The sequence below is a fragment of the Rhinopithecus bieti genome, unplaced genomic scaffold (assembly GCF_001698545.2).
Source record: "Rhinopithecus bieti isolate Rb0 unplaced genomic scaffold, ASM169854v2 scaffold_2524, whole genome shotgun sequence".
Classification (NCBI taxonomy): domain Eukaryota; kingdom Metazoa; phylum Chordata; class Mammalia; order Primates; family Cercopithecidae; genus Rhinopithecus; species Rhinopithecus bieti.
The window spans coordinates 1,735,037-1,747,070 of NW_016803991.1; positions in this window are offsets into that span (position 1 = coordinate 1,735,037).

The window sequence follows — 12,034 nt, forward strand, 5'->3', positions numbered from 1 at the left end:
GGCTGGAGGGCAGTGGGACAATCGGGTCACGGCAACCTCCACCTCCCGGGTTCAAGTGATTCTCCTGCCTCAGCCTCACGAGTAACTGGAATTACAGGCATGTGCCACCATGCCCAGTTAATTTTTGTAATTTTAGTAAAGACAGGGTTTCACCATGTTGGCCAGGCTGGTCTTGAACTCCTGACATAGTGATCCACCCACCTCGGCCTCCCAAAGTGTTGGGATTACAGACGTGAGTCACCGCACCCAGCCAATGTTTTAATATACATTGTGGAAGGGATAAGTCAAGCTAATATATACACTGCCCCACATACCTAAACTTTTGTTTTTGTGGTGAAAACTCTTAAAATCTACTCTTAGCAATTTTCAAGAATACAATACATTGTTATTAATTATAGTCACCATGGGATACAATAAATCTCCTAAACTTATTCCCTCTGTCTAATTGAAATTTTGTATCCTTTGACTGACTAATATCTCCCCATCTCTCCCTTTTCTTAGACCCCATTAACTACCATTCTACTCTCTGCTTCTATGAATTCCTCATTTTTAGATTCCACATATAAGTGAAATCATGTAGTATTTGTCTTTTTGTGCCTGGCTTATTTCACTTAACATAATGTCCTCTATGTTAATCAGTGTCACAAGTGAAAGTATTTCCTTCTTTTTAAGGCTGAAGAGTATGCTATTGTGTATTTATACCACATTTTGTTTATCCATTCATCAATTTGATGGATACTTAGGCTGATTGTTTATCTTGGTTATTCTGAATAATGCTGCAATGAAAGTAGAAGTATAGTTACAACTTCCACACAGTGCTTTCATTTCATTTGGATGTATACCCAGTAATAGTATTGCTGGATCATATGGTAAATTATGATCAAATGGTAACTTTTTAAAAAACCTCCATACTGTTTCCCGTAATTGTTGTACTAATTTACATTCCCACCAACAGTATACCAGTGTTATCTTCTTTCCACACTTGCACCAACACTTTTTATCTCTTGTTTTTTTTGTTTTTTTTGTTTTTTTCTCCATAGTAGCCATCCTAATAGACATACAACGATATCTCATTCTGGTTTTAATTTGTGTTTCTCTCGTGATTAGTGATGTTGAACATGTTTTTTAAATATCTATTGGCCATTCATAGAAATGTCTGTTCAGGTTCTTTGCCCATTTTTTAATCAGGTTGTTTTCTTGATCTTGAATTGTTTGAGATTCTTGTATAGTCAGCATACTAGTTTTTTTTTGTCAGATATATGGTTTGCAAATATTTTCTCCCAATCCATAGTTTCTCTCTTCATTCTGAGTATTTTTATTGTTGTTCAGAAACTTTTCATTTTCATATGATCCCATTTATCTGTTTTCATTTTTGTTGCCCGTGGTTTTGGGGTCTTATGAAAATATCATTGCCCAGACCAATATTATGAGGCTCTTTCTGTATGTTTTCTTCTAGTGGTGTTACAGTATCAGTTCTTAACATATGTCTTTAATTTATACTTACTTGATTTTTGTATATGGGGTAAAATAAGGGACCAATTTCGTTTTTCTGCAGGAGGATATCCAGTTTTGCTAACAATTTATTGAAGAGACTGTCCTTTGCCCATTTTGTATTTTTGGCATCTTTGTCCAAATGAGTTAACTACAGTGTAGATTTATTTCTGGGATCTTTATTCTGCTGATTGATCTTAGTGTCTGTCTTATGCCAGTACCCATTTGTTTTGATTACTATAGCTTTGTAGTATATTCTGAAATCAGGTAATGTGATGCCTCTACTTTTGTTCTTTTTGCTCCAGATTGATTTGGCTATCTGGGGCCTTTGTATTTCCAAACAAATTTTAGGATTTTTTTCTATTTCTGTGAAAATGCCATTGGAATTTTGATTGGGATTACATTGAATCTGTAGTTTTTTTGAGTATGGTATAGTATAGAATCTTATACTATAGTACAGACATGTAATAATATTTTTCCAGTCAATGAACACAGAATATCTTTCCATATATTTATATTTTCTTCAATTTCCTTGATCAATGTTTTGTAGTTTTCAGTGCACAGACCTTTCACTTCCTTGATTAAATTTATTCCTACTTTTTTTGAAACTTTAAAAAAAAAATTCTTTTGTTTTTATGGATAGTAGGTGAATATATTTATAGGTAAATGAAATATTTTGATACAGGCATGCAGTGAGTAATAATCACATGGAGAATGGGCTATCCATCCTCTCAGGCATTTATCCTTTGTGTTACAAACAATCCAATAATACTTTTTTAGTTATTTTTAAATGTATGATTAAGTTATTATCAACTGTAGTTATCCTGTTGTAATATCAAATAGTAGGTCTTATTCTATTTTTGTACCCCTATTTTTTTCTGTAGCTATCATATATGAGATTTTTTTTTGTTAATTTCTATTTCAGAGAGTTAATTGTTAGAGTATAGAAATGCTCCTGGGTTTTGTATGTTGGTTTTGTATCCTGCAATTTTACTGAATGTATTTATTAGCTCTAATCCTGCAACTTTGCTGAATTCATTTTTCAGGTATACCTTGGAGATATTTCAGATTTGGTTCCAAGGCACCACTAAAACACAAATAACACAATGAAGTGAGTCACACAAATAGCTTTATTTCCTGATACATAGAAAAATTATGTTTATACTATACAGTAGTCTATTCAGTGAGCAATAGCATTGTGTTTTTAAAAGCCACATATACCATAATTTAAAATACATTTTTTTTAAATGTTAATGATTATCTGATCCTTCAGTGAGTCACAATCTTTTGCTGGTGGAGGGTCTTGCCACAATGTTGATGGCTGCTGACTGAGCAGAGTGGTGGTCATTGAAAGTTGTAGTGGCTGTGGAAATTTCTTTTCTTTCTTTCTTTCTTTTTTTTTTTTTTTTCCCAGATGGGCTCTCACTCTTTTGCCCAGACTGGAGTGCAATGGTGTGATCTCGGGTCACTGTAACCTCCACTTCCTGGATTCAAGTGATTCCCCTATCTCAGCCTCCTGTGCAGTTGGGATTACAGGCAAGCGCCACCACACTCGGCTAATTTTTGTGTTTTTAGTAGAGACGAGGGTTTTACCATATTGGTCAGGCTGGTCTCAAACACCTGACCTTGTGATCCACCCGCCTCAACCTCCCAAAGTGCTGGGATTACAGGCATGAGCCACCACACCTGGGTGGAAATTTCTTGAAATAAGATAATAGTGAAGTTTGCCACGTTGATTGAGTCATGTTTTCATGAAAGATATCTTTGTAGCATATGAAGCTATTTGATAGCATTTTACCCAGAGTAGAACTTTATTAAAAATTGGAGTCAGTCCTTTAAAACTCTGCAGCCACTTCATCAAATAAGTTTATGCAATATTCTAAATCATTTGTTGTCTTTTTAACAATGTTCACAGGAATAGATTCCAGCTTAAGAAACCACTGTCTTTGCTCATCCATAAAAAGCATTTCTTCAGTTATTCAAATTTTATGATGTGATTGCAGTGATTCAGTCACCTCTTCAGGCTTCACTTGTAGTTCCAGTTCTCTTGCTATTTTACCACATCTGCAGCTACTTCCTCCACTGAAGTCTTGAAGCCCTCTGAGTCACCACCAGGATTAGAATCAACTTCTTCCAAACCTCTGTTACTTTTGATATTTTGAGATCCTCCCAAGAATCACAAATGTTCTTTATGGCATCTAGAATGGTGAATCCTTTCCAGATGTCTTCAATTTACTTTGGCCAGATCCACCAGAGGAATCACTATCTATGGCAGCTATAGCACTACAAAAAATATATATTTTTTAAATAAGAAGACTTGAAAATCAAAATTACTCCTTTATCCATGGGCTACAAATGGATGTTTTGTTAGCTGGCATAAAAACTATCAGAGTTCTTGGTGCATTGTCAATGAGTAGTAATGTTTTGAAAGGAATCTATTTTTTCTGAACAGTAGTTCTCAACAGTGGGCTTTAAATATTCAGTTAACTACACTGTAAACAGATGTGCTATCAGTGAGGCATTGTTGTTCCATTTATAAGGTACAAACCAGTGAGTCAACCTATCCTATGAAACTTTGATACCAGACATTGACTTCTCTCTAGTTTGAAAGTTATAGATGACATCTTCTTCCAAAAGAAGACTTTTTGATCTGCACTAAAAATCTGTTGTTAGTGTAGCCCCTTCCATTAATGATCTCTGCTAATCTTCTGGATAACTTGCTGCAGCTTCTACATCAGTACTTGCTGCTTCACCTTGCATTTTTTTTATGTTATGAAGATGGCTTCTCTTCTTAAACTTCATGAATCAACCTCTTCTAGCTTTAAACTTGTATTCTGTGCTTACTGACCTCTCTCAGCCTTCACAGAATTGAAGAGAGTTAGGACTTTGCTTTCAGGTTGGGCTTTGGCTCAAGGGAATGTTGTGGCTGGTTTTATCTCCTATGCAGATCACTAAGATTTTCTCCATATCAGCAATAAAGACTTTTGTGTTTTTAGCTTTTGTGGGTTTACTGGAGTAGTACTTTTAATCTCCTTTAAGAACTTTTCTTTTGCATTCACAACTTGGCTAATTGTCTAGCAAAAGAGGTCTCTCTTGGTTTTCAACATGGCTTCCTCAGTAAGCTTAATCATCTCTACCTTTTGATTTAAAGTGAGAGATGTACAACTCTTACTGTCACTTGAAACTTAGACGCTACTGTATGGTTATTAATTGGCCTGATTTCAATATTGTATTTCACGAAATACGGAGTCCCAAAGAGAGGGACGGAGGTGAGGAAATGACTGATTAGTGGAAAATTCAGAACACACACCTTTATCAAATAAGCTCACCATCTTGTATTAGTATGGTTCATGATGCCCCAAGCAATAATAGTAAAATCAAAGATCACAGATCACTATAACAGACACAGTAATAATGAAAAGGTTTGAAATATTGTGAAAATTACCAAAATGGGACACAGAGATATGAAGTGAGCACATGCTGTTGGAAAAAAATGGTACCATTATACGCTCAACATAGGGTTGCCACAAACCTTCAATTTGTCAACAAACAAAAACAGCAGCAACAACAAAAATTATTTGTGACATTTGATAAAGTGAAGTACAGTAAAATGAAGTAGATCTGTATTAGTTCTAATACTTCTTCATTTACATTGACTTTACCCTGCTCTGGTCTAGTCCTGTTAAGCTGTCATTAAGGTAGAAATGAGGATCTGTTTACTTTATCCTTCCTGTTGGGAATTTTGTCAGTAAATTATCTTCCTTGGCTTAATGCTGCCCTCCTCTGATGGTCACTCTTGCTCAGATAGTTTGTATTGCTGAATTTTGCCTACTATGGATCAGACACTGCTAACATCTATAGAAATACCTTGTTTCCATGCTGTCTCATCATCATTTTGGAACCTCAAAATTTAATGATTAAAACAATAATCATCTAATCATAAGAATTCCAGTAATAGAAGGTTCACATTTAAAGAAACTGCTTGTCTGCAATCTCCCCTCTTCAGTAGGAGTTCTAACCTGAATCTTACTAATATCTAATGCCCCTGCATGTACCTTATACTGGTCAGTAAACCTAAATAGGCCTTGAAGGGTTATGTGTAGACTATGTGTACTAACTTTGCCTCAGCAAGGGTACAGGAAAAGTCCCACCCCCTGAAAGACAGTTTGAGGGGGTCAAAATAAAAGAACAACAACAAATTCTAGGCAAGTGCTCCACATATCCAAGATATGTTTATCCAGTTGAATAAGGAAGAGAGAATGTGGATGCCTCACTCCAGTGGTAATTCTTTCTAGCCAATAGAAGAGCTACATGAATCCATTCTGTTTGTCACTTGACTAATTGTCACTTGACTAATCTTTGCAAATATCTTATAAAAGTGGGCATGACTGGGCAGAAATGTGAGTCTACATTTAGTGGGAACCTCTTTTTGACTAAGATAGATGGTTTAAACTGCAGCATATAGATCAAAGAACATGTGGACTGAAATGGACTAAGGAAAGGATAAATCCTTCTTTATTCACATTCTTTGATTAACTTGAGGTAAAAACTACCCATTATTTACGTCTGTGGATATCCATGATTTCTTCCAGCTATCCCCAAAGGTGAGCAGTGGGAATCTGGGGAATTCCGTAATGGCCCTTTGGCACCTACCACTGTCTTGAAGATCTAGCTTCTACGGAATAGTTTCCAGAAGGCCATGGAGGAAGTAGCCGTGCAGGCTAATGAAAATACCTAGGACTTGAAGAATAGAAATTCCCAACTCATGGTTGTTTCCCCCTATTTTGTTTAAAAGTATTGATCAGTGTCTTTCAAATGTGTTCTTCTCTTTTGGACCCTCAACTTTTTACTAGATGAGCCATTCAACAGTGTATTCAAGGGTATATTTACAAAGGGCAATAATTGTACTAGGCAGATGACTTTGACAATTTTTTGAAACTCACTTTTACAACAATAAATGTACAAGTAAGAAAATATTGACAAATATTTTTACTATGTGACAGCTGGTGGATATTAGGTAATTAATATGGACATTGCCTCCCATGGGAAAAAAAAAAAAAAAAACTCAAAGAAAGGAAATACACCCAGAATCTATAGTAACTTGATAAGAAATATGACATACTCAATTCTGCCCACTTCCTTGATTTTCGCACCTCCTAGCCCAAATACAATGTGATTGCTTTCAACTCAAGAGTCTAAAGTACAAATAGTTCACAGTTCTTCCAGTAACCTGCCCAAATTCCTACCATTCCTCAGGGCCTCATTAAAGGCCACTTTCTGAATAAATCCTTGTATTCCTAATTCCTTTGTTCTGAGCTTGGTGTCTTACAAGTTTGTGCTTTCTTTTTTTAAAGATGCGGTCTTGCTCTGTTGCCCAGGCTGGAGTATAATGGCGTGGTCATGGCTCACTGCAGCCTCAAACACCTGGGCATAAGTGATCCTCCCACCTCAGCCTCCCAAGTAACTGGGACTTCAGGCATGTGCCACCATGTCTTGCTAATTTTTTTTTATTTTTAGAGACAGGATCTTGCTATGTTGCCCACGGTGCTCTCAAACCCTCCTGGTCTCAGATGATCCTACTGCCTCAAGTTTTCCTTTAATTTTGGATATCCATTATTCATTATAAGAGTGTCCAAATCCTGTAAGTTTATTCTATGCTAATTATGTCTCCGAAACTAGATTGCATGCTCCTTGAAATCAGAAACTATATCTTCTATTCTCTTTGTGTTTCATACAGAACCTAGCACAGTGCAAAAACATAGGTGATTTTGTTGAATTATCTAATTCTTTGCATAGCTTCTGTCTCTTAATCAGGCCATCCTGAACATTCACCTTCTGGCGCCTGAAACACATTTTTTTAAAGATTCAGAACAGAGAAATGTTTGATATATGATGAGAGGCTTGGTTGTTTGTGTTTCTGCTTTACAGCTTCTTGTGATTTGGGGTAATTTATCTTTCTTACTGCTATTCCATTTCTGACCTGTCTCAGCTCCCACAGACTGAAGTAATGTCACATCATTGATCTGACTTGGATTGTATCTTCCATGTGTCAGAAAAAGTCATCTACTCATAGTTGTTTTTCAATCAGGCTTAATACATCCAACAATCCCTAAGTCCACCATGTAGGTTAAGGAGAATTATAATTTTAATTGCATCTGTAACAGCATTCAACTTGGTGGGAGAACCATGTAAAACCTCAGAGCAAAGATAATCATGCACTTAACCTTTGGCCTCCTGCTGGTTTTTGCTTCAGGCAGTTGGGATTGTTAAATGTATTGACATTTATGATTGGTGAAGTTTCTCTTTTTTCCATTCTCCAGTTTCAGTGAACAAATAGGTGGTGGGGGCATTCTACTTCAATTAGGTACTTATTCTTTCCTGTACTATGAATTGCCCTTGCCAAATAAATCCTTTTCTTTTTATGAATAGGTCTCATTGTCTACTTGTAGATTAGCTCCTTTTCTTTTTTCTTCCTTTCTTTATTGCGGTAAAGTACAAATACAAATTTTAAAAAGTTAAATGGTACTTCCAAACTTATACTGAAAATAGCAATTTTCTTCTCCATCCTATTCACTCTCAATTCTTCTCCCCTGAGGAAATGCCTTTCAACTTTTTTAGCTATTCTTTTATTTTACTTCTGTATTTGTAGATACTGTTTTATACTTTTCTTGAAAATTTTTAGCTTTACATATTTCCCATTGAATGCCTACTAGAGAGGTTAAGATTTCAGTTCTTTTGAGTACTTAACAACACACCCACCCAACCACCCACACATAAACAAATGCAGGCATGCATGCATAACACAACCTCATTCACTCATAATACACTATTTTTTCAATATAATTATTCTTTTCTTTCCATATAGTTATATCACATCTTTTGTTAGTTCAATATTACGTGTTTATATTACTAATGTCAGGTCTCTGAACCCAAGCCTGCACATGTACATCCAGATGGCCTGAGGCAACTGAAGAACCACAAAAGAAGTGAAAATGGCCAGTTCCTACCTAAACTAACTGATGGCAGTACCTTGTGACATTCCTTTTCCTGGACAATAAGTCTCCAGAGCTCCCCACTCAGCACCTTGTGACCCCCGCCCCTGCCCGCAAGAGAACAACTCCCTTTAACAGAAATTTTCCACTACCTACCCAAATCCTATAAAACTGCCCTACCCCTAACTCCCTTTGCTGACTCCTTTTTCAGTCTCAGCCCGCTTGCACCCAGATGATTAAAAAGCTTTATTGCTCACACAAAGCCTGTTTGGTGGGCTCTCTTCACATGGATGTGCATGACAACTAGGATTTTGAACAATCATACTCAGCTGAGCCATGTAATATAACATAATCATATCTTATTTCCGGTACAATATTAAGTCCTGAGGTCTCTTATTACCTCATTTTAATTTTGCTTAGTTATCTCTATATTAATCACAAATATGTCTCCAGATTCTCTAATAGTTTTGATGATACCCCCTGAATATATTCAAATACACTGGGTATTATATCTGTTTTATTTTCTTGGCAGAAATACAATTTCTGGAATCCAGAGACTTCTGGCTCCAATTTTGATTCATTGCTCTCTAAATTTGAAGTGCACCAGACATCCTGAAACTATCTTTCTCTAAAATCCTGGAAATCCCTTTTGCTTCTCATTTGTTTTGGATTCTTATTTTAGTATTCTATTTTCCATTTCTGGTTTTCTCTTTTGTTTTCGTAAGCATATCTTCCAGGAGTTTCCTAGGAAAATAAAATTTTGAGACATTTCCTGTCTGAAAATATTTTTATTCTATCCTCCCAACTTAGTGATAGCTTGGTCAGGTATAGAATTCCAGGTTCTAAATCATTCTCCTTCGAACAGAGAATTTCAGTGATGTCCTTTCTCTGAAAATGTATAGTAACTTCCATTTTAGGGGTTTGAAATTCTGAAATTTCAAAGTATAGGTTTAATTGTAGATCTTTAATATTTTTTATTCAGGATTTCAGAAGTGTTGTCTTTAATTTATGTCATCCCTGACATTGTAGATTAAAAACATTTTTTTTGGCAATTTCTTCTATCCCTCACATCCTTCACTTTATCTGTTCTATCTGGGAGTATACATTTCCAAGCTTGATTCCTTAATTTTCTTATATTTCCTCACCAATTTTTGTATCTTTTGTTCTACTTTTGGGAGTTTTTCTCAACCATTAAGTTGATTGTATAAATATATCTATGGAATTACCTTAAATTTTATGTAGTATTTTTAGTTTCTTAGAGCACTTGTTTGTTCTCTGACACTTTTATATGGAATCATTTTCTTGTTTTAGGGACATATTTCTTACAGCATCTTTCAATGGATATTAATTATAGATTCTTTTATTTTCTTGTTTTTGCATTTTAATTTTAGTCTTAACTTTCTTCATCCTCTTGTATCTTTTTCCTCACTTTTTTTGTATTCTCTTTTCAATTTTGGTATCCTCTTTTACATTAGAAGTTTTATCAAATGTCTGATCACCATTGACTTTCCTTTCATACTTAAAAATGAGGCACCAAGAAAACAACAAACAAACAAAAAGCCCTATTCAAACGCTCTCTGAAGACAAGTAGTGCCTGGTCTCATTCATACGTAAGAGCTGCAAAAGCGCATCTCATGAACGTAAAAGAATTGTGGTTACCAGAGGCCAGGAAGGGGCAGAAGAGAGTGGAGTGGGGGATGAAGGCAAAAAAACTTTAATGTAAAAGCACAATCAGGTTGATAATTTCATTAATTTATTCTAGCAAGAAAAATTGTCCTTCTCTTTTGTAATAAGCCCATAATGATTTTTTTTAATTGAACCTGAAGAAATTGTTGTTAACCAAGTGTGATTACAGCTTTGAGAAAAGGACCTGTAAAAGTCTTATAACAATAAACTTTACATGTTGGCCATTAAAATATGCAAGGAATTTCATCAGACAGCTGAATTACTAGTATTTGTTTCAAAAAAGATTTCAGCTACAAATATTTTCTAAAATATAGACAACCTGTCTCTTTGGGCTTTTCTCCTAACACCTGAGTATTCAAATAATTAGCTTTAGAAAAAAAAATGGGTATTTTATCTATCAAAAAAGAAAAAAGAAAAACTCTCTGAATGGTTGGGACTTGTCAACTGGTGAGCTTCATGGTTGGGCAATAAAGTTGACTCTGCCTGCCTGGTTTAAGGATCTCTAAATGTCAATATCCAAACTTGTTTTCTCTGGGGCTTGTCCATTTCCTCAGGTAAGAATGTAGCAATTTTCTGGGAGGGGGATAGAAACCTGACAGGTAGCACTGCAGGAGATAAGCCTGGAGTAGGGGTGGAGGGGTTGTACTGCACTCTCACTATTCAGCATATTCATCATCACTCTCCCTGCTCTAAGTATGGGACACACTCTTCTATAACTGTATCTCTATTCTTTCTGGAGTTCTGCTGCTATCATGGAAAGGAGACAGGACTTGGAAACAATGCTGTGGGTCTATTTCTCTCTATATTAAATACACCATAGGGTTTTTCTTTTTTAAATTATTAATCAGGCAATCAAACCAAAAGGAAGCAGACAATTTAAGTAAGTAACCTAGGTGTGGGGGACACAAAGCAGTCACCCGGTGTGATGAAGAACGTGCCTGGGAGTCTCCCTGCAACTCTTAAAGCCTTTCAGCCAGTCCTGGGAGCTCACCGACTGACTCTGTTCCCCACGTTCACTGTGTGTTCACTGAATAATCCCACTTTTAGAACAGTGCTTGGCACCTATTAGGTGCTCAATAAATATTTGTCGAACTAATGAATACATGACTTCATAACTTTCTCCTTTGACGGCTGAGCATTTTTAATTCCCTTGCAGACCGCTGCCCTGTAGGTCTGGCATTCAGCGTTCTCAGGTGTCCTACTTCAGCTGCCGCTCTTCCACTCGGATCAATTTCTCTTCACTACACTTGGATCCTTTCCTGTTCTGGATATCTATGTGGCTCATGGACTGTTTATTTTTTTCTGTCATTTTTGTGGACATTGGCAATGGGAGAGATACAGGTTAATGTATATTTAGTCTGCCACATAACGACATGAGATTTTCTGCCTTAATTTTGTTATATATATAAAATACTTCAAGTAGCAAACTATAGAAGATAAAAAATATATATTTCCATATCTTTTAGAAAAATCTTATTTTAGTCAATTTTATCAGATCTCTCTCTCTTTCATTTTTAAGGAACCCAAATGTCACAGATGGATAGTTAAAGCCTCTTTTAACTTACTTCAATTACATTCCTTTCCCTCATTCCTCAGAGGTAATTACTATAAGTTCATTTGGTATGTTTCATATCCATCCATGTTTATTTCTCTTTCTTTCTTTTTTTGAGGGGCTGAGACAGAGTCTCACTCTGTTACCCAGGCTGGAGTTCAGTGGCACGATCTCGGCTCACTGCAGCCTCCGCCTCCCGGGTTCAAGCCATTCTCCTGCCTCAGCTCCAGAGTAGCTGGGACTACAGGTGCACACCGCCATGCCCGGCTAATTTTGTTTTGTATTTTTTAGTAGAGACAGGGTTTCACCATGT